Source organism: Corvus kubaryi, unplaced genomic scaffold (genome assembly GCF_017639235.1).
Source record: "Corvus kubaryi isolate FWS band 111438036 unplaced genomic scaffold, C.kubaryi_AGA036_p1.0 76, whole genome shotgun sequence".
Classification (NCBI taxonomy): Eukaryota; Metazoa; Chordata; class Aves; order Passeriformes; family Corvidae; genus Corvus; species Corvus kubaryi.
Genome location: NW_024582063.1, coordinates 10,494,467 through 10,514,413, shown reverse-complemented (window position 1 = coordinate 10,514,413; position 19,947 = coordinate 10,494,467). Strand labels below are relative to the sequence as shown.

Here is a 19,947-nt window from a genome sequence, read left to right as displayed (position 1 = left end):
TCTTGGAAGAGTAAGCCATTTAATGCCTGGTTTGAAGGAAGGATTAAATTCTAAGGTATCGTGTTCTCCATAAAATATCCTGTCTGTAATTTCATTTTAAAAAGACCTGAATTCAGAAAATAATTAAAATAAGTGATCATCTTTCCTGATCCTTCAGGTTTATGTCAAAGGTCAACAGTGTGGACCTATAATGGGTTTGACCCTAATTAATTAGCCCAGGCAAATCACTTGTGTACCAGCATAAATTATATACATACTTTAAAAAGACCAATAACAAATCGTCATGAAGTCACTTTACCCTTGATTTCCCCTGGAAAGATTCCTAAATGCCCATTTTTGCTTAACATAACAAAATGGTAGTTCTAGACCTTGTCCTAAAATTTACGGCAGCAATATTTATTAACCAGATATCTTTTTCTGTTACTGAAAGATGAAATAGAAGAAATCTTTTCATTTGTGACTTTTTTTCTAAGATGTAAGAAGGTGGATTTAAGAGCCTCTCTTCGTTTTAGTACACTACGGTCATGACAAACAGCACAGAGGGATTAGTGCCGGGTCCTCAAGTTTTCCTAAAGAACTGGAAGAAGTAATTGCAAAGAAATTTCTGTATTTGTCCACAAAATAATATTTTATAAGCTTTTCAGTAAGAATGTGGAAAAGGGGCATTTCTAAGGTCAGGCATAACATTAAGGAAGCAAGACATTCTGTTGGGAAATGTGTGGAAAGCTTCATCTTAACTTCACCTGGAGCCAGTTTTCGCTGAAGGAAAATTTATAAGGCACCATTAAAATTCCCCTTTTCAACCTCCAGCATGTTCTCCTCCTAGAAAAATAAGCCTTCCAAACATAGACATAGTAAGGAATAAACCTAAATATACTAATAAATGCTTCACTTGGGTTTCACGACACACATTTGTGTAAATTACAGAATTTTATTCAAGAATTTGCAGACTTAACAAATCTTTCCTCAAATTATCCTTGAGAAGCCATTAGCTGGAATGCAGGTTACAGCTCTTGAGTTTTGAGATACTGCGCATCTTTCCTAGTGTAGAAATCTTTCCTGTCTATATTACAGTCACAAAGTGGGTTCTGCAGGCAGAAGACATTTCCTGGTAATTTCAGATGGATTCTGATGTTTTAACTCTTAAATTAAAAGAAATGGTTTGTACATTTGTAGGAAGAATTGCAAATCTTTTTTGCACAGTGAAATTCAGAACGGAGTGAGAAAGTGCAGGTAACATAAGCCCTATGTTTTCCTGGATTGGGACTTTAGTTTTCAACACAAAGAAAATAAATTAATTTTCAATCTCTCTGAAGAATAATCCAAAACTCACTGTAGTTACCATAACTCCTTTCAGTGACTCTGCTGGGCCTGGACTTGCCTTTACTCTTGTGATTATAAAAGAGAATACCTGCCTTACTTTCAATTTCTCAAGGAGTAAAAGGAAGCTGATTTATGCTACATAAGTAGTCTAATATGATTGCTACATATATTTTGTTGCTCATGAGCATTCTGTAGTTGCATAAATTACATAGTGTAATAAGTGAAAGAAGGACAGTGTATCCTATTTTGAAAGGGAGGATTTGTAGTTTTGCTGGACAAAAAAACTCCCGCATATCTCATAGGGGGAAATGTTAAATCTAGTTGATCCAGTGCATTATGCAAATTCAGTAAACCTTTGAAGCTTTCAGGCAGTTCACCCAGTTTTTCCTAACATTCCTGTATGAGGATTCAGCATCGTAGGTCTCTGAAACCACTTCTACGAGGCACAGTGTATTAAACTTTTTAAAGATTATTTGTGGAAAAATGGCTTCTTTGTCATTCACGATGTGTTTTTAGGCCTATAATTTCCTTCAAGTGAGCACAATTCCGCTAACAGCAGTATATTATTTTGACAGTAAGTCAGCTGGCATAAGACTTCATTGTGTATGCCTTTTGTTTATATAATCCTTCCTAACAGTAACAAGGTGTTTACTGTTCAGCAAACACATTTTATTTTAACTGCCAACAGTAAAACTGTCTGATAAAGTTTGATTTAGCTAAAGAAAGCAAGTTCTCATTTAGCCCAAATAAATCCACGGTGCTATAGACAGCTGTTTGGAGTACATAATCCCCCAAGCTCTTATAGCGAGGCAGCTCTTGCTGTTGAATGAGCGAGAGAGAGCAGGCTCAGCTGTTCAGGATGTGCTCCATTACCACTGTAATCTATAGCATCGTCCTGCCATATTGTGGAAGCATTACTCATATTCAGCAGAACTGCAGCAAATACTCCTCTGACAGATGCTCTGCAGACTGACAGCTGACACCCTAAGCTGAGCCTATAGATTTTTCACTAAACACATCCTGCAGCCCGGATCGATGTGGTCTGGCTGTCTGCTTCCCCCCACTCTGCTACAAAGAGATCAACATCTAATACCATTTCTGCAAGATTCTCAGGGAGTTAGCTGTCTCCAAGTGGAAAAAGTTCAGATTTCAGAGAAACAATGAACACAGACACTTCTCAAAATAACAGCATTTTGCTGCTTGAGAGAAAGAAGAATTCATAAGCCCAAAGGCATTTGTCTTCCATTTTATGGCTGACTTTATCATGGAGAAATTTACCAAAGAAATGTGATTTTTAAGGTTGATATTATAAACTCTTTTGAGAACAGCAGGGGAGAAATAGCTGATCTGTCACATGGAGCTGTGACAAAAAATTGTCTCTAGCAAATACAAAGCAAAATAGACTCCAGTATTTGCTTCCTGCCAAAATTAGAATATGTAGCAACAGTATGTACACAGGCAGAGATCAGGATGTGCTTAATAAGCCAATGCTGCATTTATATTTTAAAGAAAAAGCTATAGAAAAATCATTTTGCTGTAATGACTATAGCAAACTTCTAACCTTAACCTCAAAGCACTGGGAAAGTAGTTTACTTTTCCCCCTGCTTTTTTCTTTTATATGACTACTTCATTAGCACTGCTCCTTCTCCCACCAAAGTCACCAGCAGAACTCCTGTGATTCACTGAGAACAGGAGCTGGCCCATAAAGCAGTTGTGGTTTGGAAAGCGCTTTCCGGAATGATAATTAGTCCAAAGCCTAGAAGCAGTCAATTACCTGCACCAAACACAGGGAATAAGCACAGAAAATAATGCAAGTTGGTTTTAAAGGATATCAAGGGAGGTTTAACTACAATTTTTGTACTGGAATTTAGGGACATTTGGGTTGTGTTTTGTTCTCTGCTGTTATTTGTGCCACCTCAAAGAGTCTATATCCCAATATTCTAATCTTACATCAGATCTGGGAGTTTCTGGAAGGGCAACTAGCTCTGCTTCTGATTTTCATCCTGCCACAGCACATGTTGCATGGAAAGACAAACAGATGTCTGTGCCTTCTTGCAGAAAGATTACTAGAGTAGGGTTAATTGCAAAGAACTGAAGTTTCTCCTTCTGACTGAGCAGTTTCATGTTTTGAAAGCACATCTTGTGGCCGCTTTTCGACTTTCAGTGTGTTGTTCCACTCCTTGTTGTGTTGGACTTTGTCTTTAAACTCACAGTGCCTTAGAATTTTGCAAATGTATATGTGAAGGTAAATCATTATGTGATTATGTGATAATTGAATGAAGCCTACTCTAAATTGTGGTGGTTTGACACTGGCTAGACACCAGGTGCCTGCCAAGCTGCTCTGTCACTCCTCCTAAGTCCTAACTCTTGAGCACGCCATGAGGTGAAGGAAAGCAGACTCTCTGTGTCTTTGCATCATGACATCAGAAACCTGAGTTATATCTACAATAGCAACCCTGACAACAATGAAAATTCCATTAAAAATCACTCACCGTCAGTAATATTTGTTCCAAAAATGTAAGAAGGTTTCCTACTCTTACAGCAGCTTTGCTGATGTCAGTGAATTTGTATTGACCATCTCAATGGACAGTGTTACATATCTGCTTGGACACTTGTGTCAGAACTGAGACAGCAATGTCCTCAGTGCATGACAGCCAAACTGATGCCATGCTTGAATACAAGGTGCATTTAACTTATCAATGGGGCAGATGTCAGACAAGAATACACTGGTGTAACCTAAGTACATGCCATTCTTTAATAAATAAAACCATACATTAAACACTGCACACTCGGAAGAAAAAGTGTTTATAGATGATTACCAAATCATTGCACTCATCAAAAAATAAATAAACATTAGTTCAACATATTCAATGGTTTAGAGAGAACTTTGTCAGAAAGGCATGCCCTTGCTTCAAATAAACTAGTATAGTTCTAGTTAGGCAAAACCATTAAATTGCACTGCCTTACGTAAGAAATTACTAAAATCTCATCCATGTAGATAGTTGTAAGCAAAAGATGAGCAACGCCAAGGGAAAAGCTGGTAAAGAGCAAATTTCACCTTCAAGGAGGTACAAGATGCAGAGGGCCCATAATCAGATTGCCCAAGCCATGTACCTCATCACAAAACCATCCTAACAGTCCAGAGCCAGTTCCTCGTTTTATCTGATCCTTTTAGAATCAGAAGAAGCAGGTCTTATAGGGTCATGCTTCCCCTTTAGAGCCTTTTGTCACTGTTACAGGAGAGCAACTACATTTTTGACAGTTAGCATCACCTCCAGTGATCATTCTCCTGCTGACACTGGTGTTAGCACAGAAACAAAAAATTCTGTCCATAAATGGCTTAGTTCTTGCAGTTAGGCTGGTAACAGGCTGTTCCAAATAGGGAAGGTGGAACTGTCTGAAGTAAATCTAGCAAGCCTCTAAAATGAGTTTTGCCTTGAGAAACATTATGCTCATGAATCTGTCTAGATACAGACTCGTGTAGGCTGCCTTCTAGTCATAAACACATTTGAGAAAAGTTCAGGGCAAATTTTTTTCCAGTTCCACAGTAACCTAATGGTAATAATGTTCCAATTTTTAAAGCAGCTTCTAGGTAAGAATTTCAAGGAGTTTCCCAATGATGATGCCATTTTACAAAGGGCGAAATAATGATGTTAAGCAGCTAAATGCTTGGAGTCAGCTTTGTCCAGCCCTTGACCTTAACACAACTGAAGTGAGGGTTCATGTTGACTTTGGGAAGCAGGGAATACTTTGGGAATATTCAAGTCAGACTCACCTTGGCCAGACATGACAGCCTGTGCAATAGGCTTTGTATGTTCCTGTCTTTCTGCAGATCCTGCATAAAATATTCACACCTGCATGCAGCATGCCTGCAGAGAAAGCAAGAAAATCCTCAGCTCACTGATGTTTTCAAGCATACAGAGTAAGTAAGGCTGAAAAGTGAACTTTATGTCTGAAGAACTGGCACCAGCCTTTAGAAAAGCTTAGATCCTACTTCAATTCTATTTTCAGGGGGCTGAAATATTTTGAAAATTTGACTGATGGTGTGTTGGAGGGTGATTTTTATTCTGCTGTAGTGAAATAAACAATCATTACCACCTGAGAGTAGAAAATCTTGTCTTTGAATAGCTCATTTGAGGATTATTTTCTCTCAGACTCTGGAAATCCCCAAGAAAGAGGGATGTCCTTCTTGCTCAGAACTTTCTTAGAAGAATCCTTATAGCCTTCTCTATAACCATCTATCACTACCGTTACCTTAAGCAAATTATGTTGAAAGCTGTTAAGAACAACTTACATAACTAATAAAGCCTATAGAAATTGTGGGGGAGAAATAACAGAAAAGATAGCATGCATGACTATAAAATAATTTAATTCTTTTAGAGAGGAATCTGGGCATATCTGCTTTATGTGTGCACTGCAAACACTATATTAACTGTGGCAGTAGAAGTACATCAAACAAGAACCAGATACATCACAGAATTCTTTACTGTTCAGATTTTATATTAAATCTTGCAACGGGCTTTACGTTATTGTTGTTTCAAAATCTCAGTGAGTTTTCTGGTCCTTGTCTTCAAGACTGTGCACATGTGATTAACAGCTCTGATTTCTCAGGAAGCATGCAGATAAAACTTAGTTCTGCAATACTTTCAGGTCCGCCCATCAGCTTCCAGGTCCAGGTAGTATATCTGTAATACACACTCATTGTCATTATTAGATGCAGCATCTATTGATTCTTTGAAAAAGGTTACAAGTGGGAGAGCAGCCATGCCAAACACCAGGATCTTCAGCATTTCACAATCAAGTACCTTTAAACATTTTGACATTGTTGGGTGGTTTCTTCAGGAAAATATTTCATAACCCAGAAGAGCAAAGCATGTGTGGATTTTCACTGAAACTTCACATAGGTTTTCCTGGTCGAAATTGAACTGTTTCATCTGCATGGAGTTGCCAGTCAATAGCCCCTCTTTCATTCAATTTAGCACTGCAGCAGAGAAGACTGGAGAAATGACAGCCAAGTGTGTTCTGCTTATTCTGTTGCCAGGGCTTCAGTTGCAGAGCTTCCGCTGTGAACTTCACATATAGTCTCTCAGGGACCTGTAGCTGGTACAAGAAAATGTTATTTCACATCAAAAGCTACCGTACTTGTATTTCATATCTCTTGCATATACACACATGAAGAGTCATAAACCCAATTAGACCGAGGAGGGCATATGCCCATCCTTGGAGAGAGAAAGCTCAGTCCTGACAGTGTTATATATTTTGACTTCCACTGTGTATATATTTATACAGACTTGTGCATGTGTGTTCTGTCATCATATGGTACCACTGAATTCAGGACAGCTGAAGCTATAAGCTTATCCTTTCTGCATATTTGTGTGACAGAAATGTGGAAGCTCTCCTCTGATTAAACAGAAGTTTCACAATAATCTTCATTTCTCTTCCACTCAGAGGGAAGTGTATTCTGCATTTCATGATCAGTACTTAAACATTTACAACTGGATCATCTCTCCCTCTTTCTAGACTGGGATTTTTTGGGCCCTATTTGGAGTACAGTGCATGCATCCATTTCTCCTGTACATGCCCAGAAAGGATAAGCTACAATCCTTCCTGAGCTTGTATGCGCTCCCCTGAGAACAGAAAGTCCTTGCAGTGTTCTAGGGCTTTTTTTACCCCTTTAACCAGAAGGGTCAAAGGATCAAAACCTTCTCTTCACTCAGAGTCTGCACTGTTAACAGATGCTAACAAATGTTCAGACACACAAGTCTGTTTCTAGGAGAATGAATTTTCAGATGAAATCACCTCAGAAGCCAAGGGAAGTCTTGTGACTGCTCTACCTGGGACCTTTTTGTGCCTGGTACAAAGCAGCCATCTTCACATTGTCACAAAGCAGGAGAGTTCAGCATGCTTTTTGGGTTGTTTTTTTTAGGAAAACAAGAACACCAGTAGAACGCAACTGGGCCAAATTCTCTGCGGTGGAAGAAGGAGGTCAGCTCTGTGGACTTCAGAGTGCAGATTTGCATCTGCAATGGTAACATATGTGGCTGAATATTTTCTTGATCTCATTTTTTAAATGTGTTTACTAGATTTTATTTTACCAGTAAATTTATGCAAGTATGATTTATATGTAATAATCCCCATATTTTTTTAATTACCTTGCCATAAAACCTGAATAACTCTCCCTACTTTGATCTCCAACACATTCTGGAGAATACTGCACCAGGCATGCCTAAATCAGTTAAGCCATGCACAGAGCTGTTCCTGCAGGGAAGCTTTCCCACATCAGAAGATTGTGTAATAAAATTTAACACAGCTCATTAATTTTCTCTCTTAACCAATGCATCTGACAAGAAGTGACTTTGAAAACCTAAAGGAATGACACAACTCTTATACTTTGCGTGAAACATCTGTTTCCAGCTCCTTTGCTATTAAATTGACATCTTTTTATTTGAAAAGTTCCTTTTATTTCCCAACTTCCTGCAATTGGTAATGTATATATCCCAAAGAGCTTAAATTCACAGCTTTTAAAACTTGATTAACTAAATGCTGGGTTAGTCCTGTCCCAGAGGAAAAATGCCTCTTGTGTAGACAGATTAAGTGGTACAGCTATGCTTTTTAATCAATTATTAAGAATTTGTTTATTCAAGCAATGTCAGACTTCATAAAGCATCAAAACAGACTTCAAATCCCAAAATAATGTAAATACCACTGTGATTGCATAGGAAAAATATTAGCATTCTTGGATCTGGAAAATCGATAGAAGGTGAGCATGTCATACTCGCTCTCTCATCCATGAAGGCCACAGACAACATCAGGTTTCCAGCTATGAAGACCCACAAAGCTACTTGCAAAAGCAGAAGTTGCAGAAGTCTTGCATGAGGAATTAAGGTGATTTTCAGCAGAAGCAAAACACCTTAATAACCATGACTTTTCCTTTAAATTCCCATCACTTACCCCCATATTCTTATTAAACTGCTCCCTCAGATTTGCTGCCTTAGTTCCTGGTAAATTGAGGAAAAGACAGAAATAAATATCATGGCAAACTTTTTCAAGATCATTTCATGTTATGTGCAGCTATCAAGCACAGTTAAGTTCTGGAAGATTCAGTTCTAGTCTGATGAACAAGATGAATGCATTTAATTGCATGTTGTGTTTGTATGGAAGTTAAGTATTGTTTGGTAACTCTGGTAAACCAGCTACACCCTACCAACTAATGCAATTTTAAGGCTTTTGAACTTGTTCATATAAACCTCCACCTTCAAAAAGCTTTAATCTTTAGTGTAGTTTAGCAAGGAAGACTAAGCAGTGAAAAACTATAATAAAATGTTTGAGAATCTTTAATTTTAGAAAATTTTTAGGAAAAACAGGTCCATATTTCATATTATGAGCTCCTCCTGGTGTCTTGATTGCTCTGAAAAGATGCTTTTTTTTTCTAAATGGGTCCAAAGATTGTCAGTAAAGAGCCATTCCTGGAAGTCACCTAATCTTCAGACATAATTTTACATTAGATTAATTGGGCAGCACCCGGATGTCACACCCGGCTTGGTGGAATTACGTAAGTGTACAAAGTGCACACAGGAGCTTTTCCTGGATGGGGATCTTAAACAGAATCAACTGGGGAATAGCTTGTTTACCAAGAGGGAGCTTTCTCTCCTCTTCCTTTTTTTCTAGACTGTGTCATCCATCAGCTTTGCATGGAGTTTGAATCCAGGCCCGATGCTCGGCTGCTGCCTGGGAGCCTGGAGGTTGCTCACTCTCTCGGTTCAGTTTCTAGGGAAGAATAAGTTTTGCCAGATCTATTCTCAACCCCTGTCAGTGCCAAGTGTGGGCCTTTTTCTTACACACACTGCACAGACGAGCTGCACTCGAAGGAGTACGTTAGCATGACTCTTTGCTACATTTACACCATGGTGTAAGGAGTGCCCGCTATCAAATAAACTGTGAAGCTTGTGGCAGACTGGCAATTAATGCTGTCATTTTACAGTCCCAGTTAAATCAAATGCACAGCCAGAAAAACAAAAAGAAGGAAGGGGAGGAGAAATATGTCCCTTCTAACATTGCCAAGCTATGCAGTAAGTGGGAAAATAAGGCAGTAGGAGTCCAAGATGAACACAGTACACATAATTTATAGGATCAGAGCAACTGAGCAAACAGAGTGCGCCAGAGATTTTTGACACATGTGGGGAAGACTGCACTCTTTAACCCATGCAGCTTATTTATTTTGGAGAACAAGAAGATGGCTGAAAGGTGCATTGTAGTATGAATCAATCCTGATATTTGCACTTTGGTACCAGCTTGGTGCATCAGTGGCACATTTTAAAGCATGGCTTAAACAGACATGCAGGTATAAAGATGCATGTGGCAGGAGGGATTGGACCACCTGCTCTCTCCCAGCCTGCTTTGCTCTGGTAGTTCTTCTCACCAGAGCTCAGCAGATTTTCCTTTATTTTCACGTTGGAGTGATAGCCAACTTCATTAATCCTACATGTTTCATACCAAAACCTTAACAGGATGGAACACGAGGGTGACTCACCTGAGGAGCTGTTGAAGAGCAGGTCTGGGCTGCCATGCAGCCACATCCCAGGACATCTGGGTGGAATGAGCATTAGCAGCTGTAGCCACTTGTTCTGTCCCACAGAGAAGCTTCAGGTTGCCCAGAAGTCTCCATACTAGCCAAACACAGTACTAAGACATACTTTACATATTTTAGGAGTCCCATCTCAACTGCTTAAACACTCAAGAATGCTACAGATCAGCCACCTTCACCCTGCGAAGTAGGTGATTAACATGGCTGTATTATGAATGCAGAAATAAATAATTTACCCATGTTCACGTAGGAAGACTATGGCCAAACTTGTAATAAGATCCAGATTTTCTGCCTCCCACTCTGCTGCACCACAGAAATGTGACATATTTCCACAAGCTGTGCACTAGAAGACAGGGAAAGAGACAGGGAGAAGTCATAAAGGAAAGAAAATCACCAAGTAGTGTATGGCAATACAAATCTCTCTTCTGCTGTGGTGGTTTAGTGTTTGCAAGTATTAAGGGAAACAAAGGAACTGTCCAAACTTTCCAGGAACAATTACCATTTAGGAGGTCTGAGGAAAGAGGTTCATAACCCAGATGAAATCTTTCATTCTTCGCCTTATTTTCCTACTGCATAAGAAAGACAGAAATTGCAGTTCTGAGAACTAGAGCAGAGAGGGAAGTAAAGACGTGCTGAATCATGTTTAATAAAAAGGTTTATAGCCATTCCTAACAGGATTCTATCCAGCTGGCACATCACATTCCTATCAGAAGCTGCACTCAGTGAATTAGAGGGTGTGTTATTGCTCCAGCAATCTCACCTGGAGACCTATTTAACCTCACTGTAGGAACCCCATTTTTTCCCTAGTAAATCTAGGCCACCAGAAAGTATCATGTAATGATTAAAGTTAGTTTCACATGTCCTGCTTCTACCTGATATTCCAGCCTGAACTGGACCCATTCACAAGAGAAGAAAGTAGAACTATCAAAGTTAAGTACTGGCTGACATGATTGATGCCGAAGAGAATAAAAGATAGAGAACAACACTGGAGAAATTGGCCTCATACAAAAACACAGCCTAAAATTTATGCCCAACTTTTTCTTTTTTCTGCAGTACCACACCAAATATAACTCTGTAGCGTGTAGAACTGGGTACAAACCCTGTGCAAGAGCTGAGAGAAAAGAAATTGATGCCCCAGTCTCCTTCATACCATGCCTTCACATTTCTCTCACCACTAGCCATTTTCTTTCTCTCCTGTTTCATCATTTTTCTCCTCCACTAGAGCAGAACTTCAAAACATGAAATATAGTGTCCTTTGAGTGTAATTTAAAGTCCTATGGTAGAAAACTTTCAGCAGTATTCATAAAGCCTCACTTATTGAACCTTTGGATTTCATTCGTATCTGAGATATAAAAAAAAGCACAGAAAAATATTCTGACACAAAGAAACTACAGATGATAAAATGCATAACTTACATGACTTATGAAAAACTGCATTACTGTAAAGTGTGACTATACAGAATATACAGAACAAGATCAATTGACAGGTCAGGAATTATGATACAAAGCAAGCATATGCAAATTGGGAGTCGCTCCTCAGCAGATGTCGGGAAGCATAATTAGTTCCAGCACAAAGCTGTCCAACAGGTCTGAGCTTATTGGAGAAATAACGTTATTACAGGGCAACATGCATGACTTGGGCAAATTACTGAGTTTACAAATGAAGCAAGACTGGCTTTGAGATCCACACGAACGGAGAGGTTTGAAAAATTGCCAATAATATGAAAAGCCGGTGCCAAGTTATTCTGGAATCCATATATCTGCCAAATCAGTTGCATATACTGCAGATTAACCCGGTGATACAGGAAGAGAGGCAGGAAAGCTGCGCCTAAGATGTGGGTGCCATTGGAATTTTGCAGCTGCACTTGAGCTATAATTGGAACCAGTGGCCATCACTTGCCCATCGTGGGCCCATCACGTGCCTATGCCACGCACATCCCACACCCATCCCATGCACATCCTGCACCCATCCCACGCCCATCCCGTGCCCACCCCTCTCTTATCACTCCCCAATCACGCTCCAATCAAGCCCATCACGCATCCATAACATCACAAATCACCCTCTAATCAGGCACCTATCACACAGCTTTGGAAGGCCCACGGAGGTACGAGGTCCCTTAGGCTCAGAGTCTGAGATGAACATCACCAGAATATGAAATTCCAGTTAATGATCCAGTAGAAAAAGCTTAACTGCATTCCACTGTATCATAACTGGTTAATTTCCTACGTGCTTATGCAAATACAAAGTTAACTTCTTTCACCAGCACAGCGCTGAGAGCTCTGTGTTCCTGTCTAGGCTCACATTGCAACAACAGCACAACCAACAAATATTAATAAACATCTTAAGCTGCTCCAACCAAACAGCTCTTGATTCTTTTATAGGGCTAAATTACATAAATTAACAGGAAGATGCAAGAAGCAGTGGTCATTAAATGTTTTTAATGTGTTTGTTTTGCACTAAAGCACAACAGCTTGTAAAACTGTTTTTACAATTTTTGTGGTAACACAAGTCAAGAAGAATTTTAGTGCAGCCAGTTCTCTCAGAGCAGTTAGAAAAGCACCATCATTTGAACTCTTTCAGTGACCCTTTCTGCTAAGAGAAGTAGCAGTAGATCTAAGTCCTCCTAAGAAAAGAGTGCCTGAGACAGCCATTAAAGTATCCACAGTCAGCCACATTTTGGGTCCCATCTGGTGTTTTCATTTGCACCCATGAAAAGTGAACACACACTAAATGGTGACATTTTGACTGATGTTTTCCACAGCCACTAAGTGCAGAAGTGTAGGACTCGTAGGCATCGAGGAGCTGTATGCTGTCTGCTTACACTGGTGGTATCATTTCTCCTTGGGACTGTTGTCACACTTGAGCTTTTTTCCACACATCTCTGGAATATTAGGCAAATCATGTAATCATCTCTGGACTTCATTTCCCCTTTTATAAACTAGGGATAGTATTTTCCAGCTTCGAATGTCACAAACTGATATTTTCTGGAAGAAAATATTTGTTTCAGCTTTCAAATTTCTACTCAATGAATTAAACTCTACAGCTAATTAGAGGCATTTTTACAATTACCCCTTCTGGCAGCAATCTGCATGTTTGCTGCAAGCTCAGAACATTCCCATCACCATAATCTTTACACTGAAGCATCCTCTTTTTTTGTTTGGTTTTTTATTTGTTTTGGTTTTTGGTATATTTTAGAATATTCACCTTAGCAGTAACAGAGCCATTTTGAATTAACTTTCTGCTACACCCATACATTTAGTTGTTGATATAGGTGAGTGGGAAGTCCTGGGAAAGTCAAAAATGTGGGGGATTTGAGGAAATAATGAAGCCAGCAAAAGGATAATGAGCTAAAGTTGGGAGCAGGACTAGAAACCATGTAGAATAAATCACTCAATTATAAAAATTACCTTTAACTAGAACTAAAGTGTGGTGTTCTGAAACCTAACTGGAGCAGAAGACTTTGCTTTTACTCTCATGTCACTAGACCTCCTTGCTAGGTATGGTCCATTCAGAAAGGACTATCTTCTACCCACAGAAACAGGTCAGGTTAAAACCTCCATGGAGTTTCACATCAACTCCTGTTTCCTCAGTCTTCTAAGGTCCATGGCTGGAAAGATCCCTTACTCCAAGCAGACAAAAAAATCTTTCCCTGTAAATAACAAGGGAAGAAGTTTCTACAGAATATAAAATTTAATAAAGATGCACAATAATGGAAGTACTGTGAATGCTAAAAATAAGTAAGTCTTCAAGCATGATCAGAGCTAACACCAACAGGCCAACACCCAATATCTACCAGGTTGTGGCAGAGCTAATACGGTGACAAACATGGCTGTTGTAGGACTTCTTATGTCATTTTCAGAAGCAGAAGCCCTGGTGCATCTGAGAGGGGGTTGAAAATGTTCCTTCTTCCAATGGTATTTTGCCAAGCAGTTCCTGCACTTCTGGCTCTTGCACTCAAACTTTCCATGCTGGGATGCAGGAAAATCCCACCCAAATCCCAAGAGTTTTTCATAGCCATGCCCTGAGGCACCCACACAAACTCCCATTTGTCGTCCTTGTGTCCTATCTCCTTTTACTGGCTCTAGGCAGCAACCTTCTGCTCATGGTTTTCAGGGTTGCCAAAGGTTTCCTCCTCAGTTTACTTCTCTCTGGTTTAGGGTCTGCTAGGAAACATGAACATTTCATACCCAGGATGATGTTAACAATTGAGGGCATTGTTTCACTTCATTATTTTTACAGAAAACAGTGACAGCAGTAAATACAGTGTGACAGCTGAAATTTCAGAATTACCATCCTGAAAGAGAGCTCTGTAAGGTTCATAAAGCTCACAGTTTCTTAAAGAAAAATTGGTTTTTACTCCGGGCATCTTAGGATCACAGGGTAAATTACTTTGAGTAATAAAAGAGCATGAGACAAGCTGAATCTCTGAGCTTGAGCTCTCCAGCTGACTTTTACTTGTAAGGGATTTTCAGAAACTGGGAATAGCTCAGAAAAGGGTCACAGGAATGGGGCTGCGGCTGGAAAACCAGTTTTTTTCCTGAAAGACTCTATAGATTCAAACTTATCCAAGGTAATTTGAATGCTTGGCTTGATCATAGTTTATAAGCTCATCCATGCCAAAAATATTTCCCATCCTATAAATCATCAAGTCTGCTTTAAGCTTGGAGACAAGGATATGAAAAAGTCCAATGGCTAGAACAGACAAAATCAGACTGAAAATAATGTGCATTCTTACTAGGTAGGTAAATTAGCACTAAAATAGTCTACTAGACATAATATATTCCCTGTCACTTGAAAACTTAATAGCAAAACCAAATGTCTTCCTAAAAAAATAAGATTTGGTTGAATTCAGGTCTACAAGCTCAATGTGAATGGCTGGCAGAAATGGTTAAGTCACTGTTAGGATCTGTCCTCTCTCTTGAAATCCAGGAATCGATGCAAGAGCTGCAGTCCTGTGAGAGTATTGTCACACCTTTAATAGTAATTGTCCATTCATGCACAACTACAAATTGTTGTTACTTATCAAAATCAGAGAAGCCTCTTCTTACACAAGGCAAAAAAAAGTGTACCTCTCCATAATTTCTAACTGCAGACTCCTGTTGTTGCAAGTCCACAAGCCTCTCAGTAACTTCACAGCTTGCTCAGTTTGCTTAGAGACTTAAAATGTGAGGGATCTTTTCTGGCAAAGCAGACTTTGCTAATCAATAATTTTCTGTCCCTGGCTTTACACCTCTGAAGATTAATCAGGAATATAAGGTGGGAACCCAGTGCAAGAGCCCATGAGAGAGCCCAGTAAAAGCCAGGATCATTCAACTTCTGGATTTTTACCAAAAAAAAAAAAAAAGCCCAGAATATCCCACTGACCACCCATGAATCACAACGTTCTAAAATCAAGTATTTTCTGAAAATGGCTGTTTTATAAGGAAAGCAAAAGCCAAGCTACTGCTTTATGACATAGGCTTTGCTTGTATATTTCAACAAGTACAGTTTGTTCTCCCACATAATACTTTCTCAAGTATTGGGAAATGCATGTAGTACATTTTCTAAAGCATAAATAATTTTCTGAGAAGTCACTAATGAACCCTGCTCTAAACCCTTTGAGAAGCTGAAAATACTGGCGTTTGGGAGCAAAATTAGGGTATCGCACAAAATTCCCAAATTTCTCATGCACAAGTATTTCACCTGACTTTGGTGAAAATAAAATTGATGGACACTCTGCTGTGTCAAGATTATGACTACCTGATGAATGATTGTTCCTGTGGGTGACTCTGCCCTAGAAAGGTGTGCTTTTTTTCCTCCACCTCAGCCAAAATGAATTAGCTCAGCCAAAATGAATTATTTTTGGGGCACTTTGTAGTGACATTCTAGAGGTCCTTTATTATGACTTTTATAACTGGTTATTTGAATACTGGAGTGACATTTAAATATATGTCCATCGATACTGTATATAAATGGAATAAATAGTATATAATTTGCTTCAAAAACATTGCCATCTTGAAGATAATAGAATGTGACTAAAATTTATCCCCTTCTGGCTCTCTTCCCACTGAAGAATTACAGTTTCCCCTGGTAACTCTAACCTGCAAGAACTTCAAAATATTGTGGGTTTGCCAAGTAGAACAGGACTAAAATGACACTGCCAAAACATTAATAACTCATATGCATAGTTCAATTTTTAGAGATTTTTAGGACCATCCAAGACAGGCACCATCCAGGTCGTTATTGATTTTAGACCATGATTTGAATATATGAAAATACATTAAATATTTCAGCTGTACAAATCTCTAGAGCAATTAAAATATGAAAGTTCTGGAACTGCACTATTAAAATTTTAACTAGACAATAAATCTCAGGCTGTGGGGGACCATCAAAAGATTTTTATTGCTCTGTTCTTGCTTTTAACATAAGGATGGTTACAAATTCACTTATTTAATTAATATTATGGTTACATGTGAAACGTTAACACTGAAGTTCTTGATCTGTAGGTGACTGTTCAATTTTCTCCAAGACATTGCTTAGAAAAAAAAGCCTCTTCTTTACTGAAGTTTTGTGTTTTATAAGCAAATCCAAGTGGTTTTTAAACAATAGTTACAATTTCCTAGACATATACCATTTCCTAATAGGAAAATAACTCTTGATATGATAGTAGTCAGAGCCTACTACTTGTTTAATTTCTCCTTTTAGACTTCTCATAACTAGATAGAAAAGTCACAAGAAAAATGCAACTTTCATTAAACAAGCTGCAAAATAGTCATCCCTGAGAAGCCACTGGGGTATGTTTGTAATCAAATAACTCTCTACATTACTAATGCCTATTTCTGGCTTTCCTACTTTTCTCTGAAGGAAACTGCTCACTACTAAAATATAGCTTTTAATTTGTGGATGGTAAAAATTTAGTACTTAATAAGCATACTTACCAAGGACTTTTAAAAAATTAATAGAAACCAAATAAATCTTGGCTATTAAAAAAAAAAAATCTGACACACAGGTTGAGTTATACCAGCCAGCACAAGTACACAGTAAGATTCCAGATGTGCTATTTTCCTGTACACTGACAGCTATCAAACCCACCCCTGCAATAAAAAAGTCCTGAAATGGGTTTTTAATCAGGTCTAGATTTCCATTAGCCCATGAGGACTGATGTCTGTGTGTTGTGGTTTTTATTCTTTACAGCACATGCCATTGCTCTTAATATGTGGGGAACACATATTAAGTCTAAACCTTTTTTCAGTAACCTCCTGAAATGGATTTTTTTCATATCTAAATTGAAGCCAAATAAACGTTATTAACAGCTGTATTTTTACAAAGTATTTGAAGGAAGGGTTCAACTCAGGATTGCTCAATTAACATTTCCCAGGCACCACACAAGGCCAGAATGTTCGATGCTTGGACAATGTTAAAAAGGCTCTGAAGTATGAAAAAATGTCAAGGGAATTCAAATGACATGACAAGTTTCAATAGAAATAAAATAAACCCCAATCTTTCTCTTTGAAAAACACTCAGAGGCTGGCTTTGTATTAATTCCCATCTTCCTGGAAACTGTTAGATAGCTATCAATTTCTTCTTATATATTTATTGTAAACATTGGTACAAGATGTTCGGATTGTTTCCAGGAAAATCCTGTTAGTTACAGTTGTACAGAATCAATTTCACATAAAAATCATACAGCACAGTTATAGACAAAAAGAAATCTGTAGGCATCTAGGGCAATGAACAAACCACTGTGGTTTAAATCCTTTGCAAAGCTTTAGCAGAACAACTGGCATCAGTAAAAATACTGCAAATTAAAGATATTAGAAGAAGCTGTTTAGGAAAAAGCATTTAACCGCAGTAAAAAGGCGAACAGAAAAAAAAAATTACTATTACTATTACTATTGTTTGAGTCCTAAAAGGATGTAATTTACCTCAATCACATCATGCAGACCAGTATTTGGGCTCATTAAGAAGCTGGCATATTTCTTTACTTTGAATAGATGTTGAGAATGTGACATTTTATACCTTTGAAGTGCAAAGATCATTTGCAGTTACTGCCAAATTAATAGTCCACCATACAAAAAAATGGTCAGCCATGTGAAGCTTCTGAACCAGCCTGTCTTCTGCCTTCCCAGTCTGAACGTAGATAACTAACCCTCCAAAAAGCAAACCCAAAATGTATCAGAAAAACCTGACTTAAAATGTCAGTGTAAAGGCATGGTATGAATCACGTGCAGAGTTTAAACTGTCAGCAATTTCAACACAGACTTTATTTCTGAGGTGAATATGGAGAGACATGTCTGGTTGGTGAAGAGAAGGGTTTCCATTTTGCCATGCCAGGTGAGTCATTCTACTTTTTTCTTCAATTCATCTTTATAGCTCCTACTGGACTGAAGTAACAATATAATTTTATCTCATTCTAATCTATGGCAGTGCTTAGTTTTCACCATACAGACCAGCAGAGCCATGTACTAAACCTAATTCAAAGTTAGAACAGGAAATCCTGGTCCTCTTAAGTTTTTCAAGCCTGTTTTTTTCCTCCTGCAAAAGGCAATGAGTATGCTGTGATACTGCATACATATTTGCCCATCACCTCACCTGTCCCCACAGGTACTGCATGTCTGGCACTGCCCCATGCTATGAAGTATAAGCAGAATTCCAACTGAGATCAATGAGGAGGTCTGTTTAAAAGCCAAAGCAGGCAAACCTTCACTTCTGGAAATTATCCTTGGATTGTCATAGAGCAACAACAACTTACACTAGCTGAAAAGCCATCTCAGGAGGATCTTCTTGCTCCTCTTTCAACTTCAGGCTTGTTCACAGAAACAACCCAAGTCCTGACAGCATCAGAGCCTCATACACCATCTCAGCTCTGAGAGATGAAGCTTTACAAGAAATAAAGACTCGACAGCAGCAGCCCAGCTCTGCAGCCAGCAGCCGCATCCAAGGAGGAGACTCCTTTGCCATCCCTAACCTGAACAACCAAAAGAGGGAAGCAAAAGAACAGGACCAGCTACACTGGCCTTGCCTTTGTGCACAGGAGGGTTTGCACCCTGGGCCTAATGCCTGGAGCCCCACTGTTTTCCTGGGATGCTGCAGGGAGTCTTCTCCAAGCTCAGAGGAGACAGGAATCGGTCTTGCATCTCCCTCATGGTGTCACTTGCTGCAATCCAGACAAAATTCACATCAGAGTGCACAGTGGCACCCATACTCACAACATGAGATGGGATTCCTTCAAGTTTTCATCCACAGCAATGTTGCTTGAGTTTTAGTCAGATCCACACCTGATTGTTTCTATAAAGTGATGGAATACCATAGAAAGCCTTATGATATCCATGTTCATACCAAATGAGTGCATGATGATTTATGTTTATTAGAGAAAAGAATATCAAAAGAATTAATAATGGTGCTACCGTAGAGCTTTAGAAATAGTTGGTAGCACAGGCTCAGAAACTTAGGAAGTGAATTTGGAGTATGCAGAACAGACTATGAGGTTTTTCTTTTGGTAAATAGCAGTCTGTATGAATACTAAATCAAGTAGACACTTCATTCATCTTTTAATGATTTTTAAGGGTTTTCTAAAGTATTTCTAACAAAAGTCATACAAGCTAACTTTGAAATACTGGCCTTAAAATCCATCAGTTAATCAGTGTGTAGTTCTTAGAGACTGACATGACTTCTTGCCATTTTTCTAACATCCTTAGCTATTTGATTGCTTGCAAAACTAAACTTGTCTTACTTGATCTTGGAGTATAAATAAGCCAGAGCTAACAAAATAAGAAGAATCAGAGCTAGATTACAATTTACAGCATTTTCTGAGGGAATGTTTTCCTTTGGACAATATTTTTTTAAAACAAACCAAACCACAGAGAAATGTGAAAATATCAAACCACTGAAACACAAGCAAGCTGAACTTCTGGGAATTTTGTTGCTTGGCAAATATATGTTAACAGTAAAGACCCTGGACTGAGCTTGGCTGCACGAGAAGAGAAGAGAAGAGAAGAGAAGAGAAGAGAAGAGAAGAGAAGAGAAGAGAAGAGAAGAGAAGAGAAGAGAAGAGAAGAGAA

At 38.7% G+C, this 19,947-nt stretch overlaps 1 long non-coding RNA gene across 1 annotated transcript in view; it reads right to left on the bottom strand.

Annotated features, from left to right (window-relative positions):
• Window positions 1-4,053: 4,053 nt before the first annotated feature.
• The window catches only part of LOC121675852, a 51,195-nt gene continuing 35,301 nt past the window's right edge, over window positions 4,054-19,947 (bottom strand). Inside the window, exons 3-4 of the long non-coding RNA XR_006020251.1 lie at window positions 8,275-10,250; window positions 4,054-6,423 (exon numbers count right to left, since the gene is read on the bottom strand). This is a non-coding gene — a long non-coding RNA (uncharacterized LOC121675852). The remainder of the gene's footprint in view (window positions 6,424-8,274; window positions 10,251-19,947) is intronic.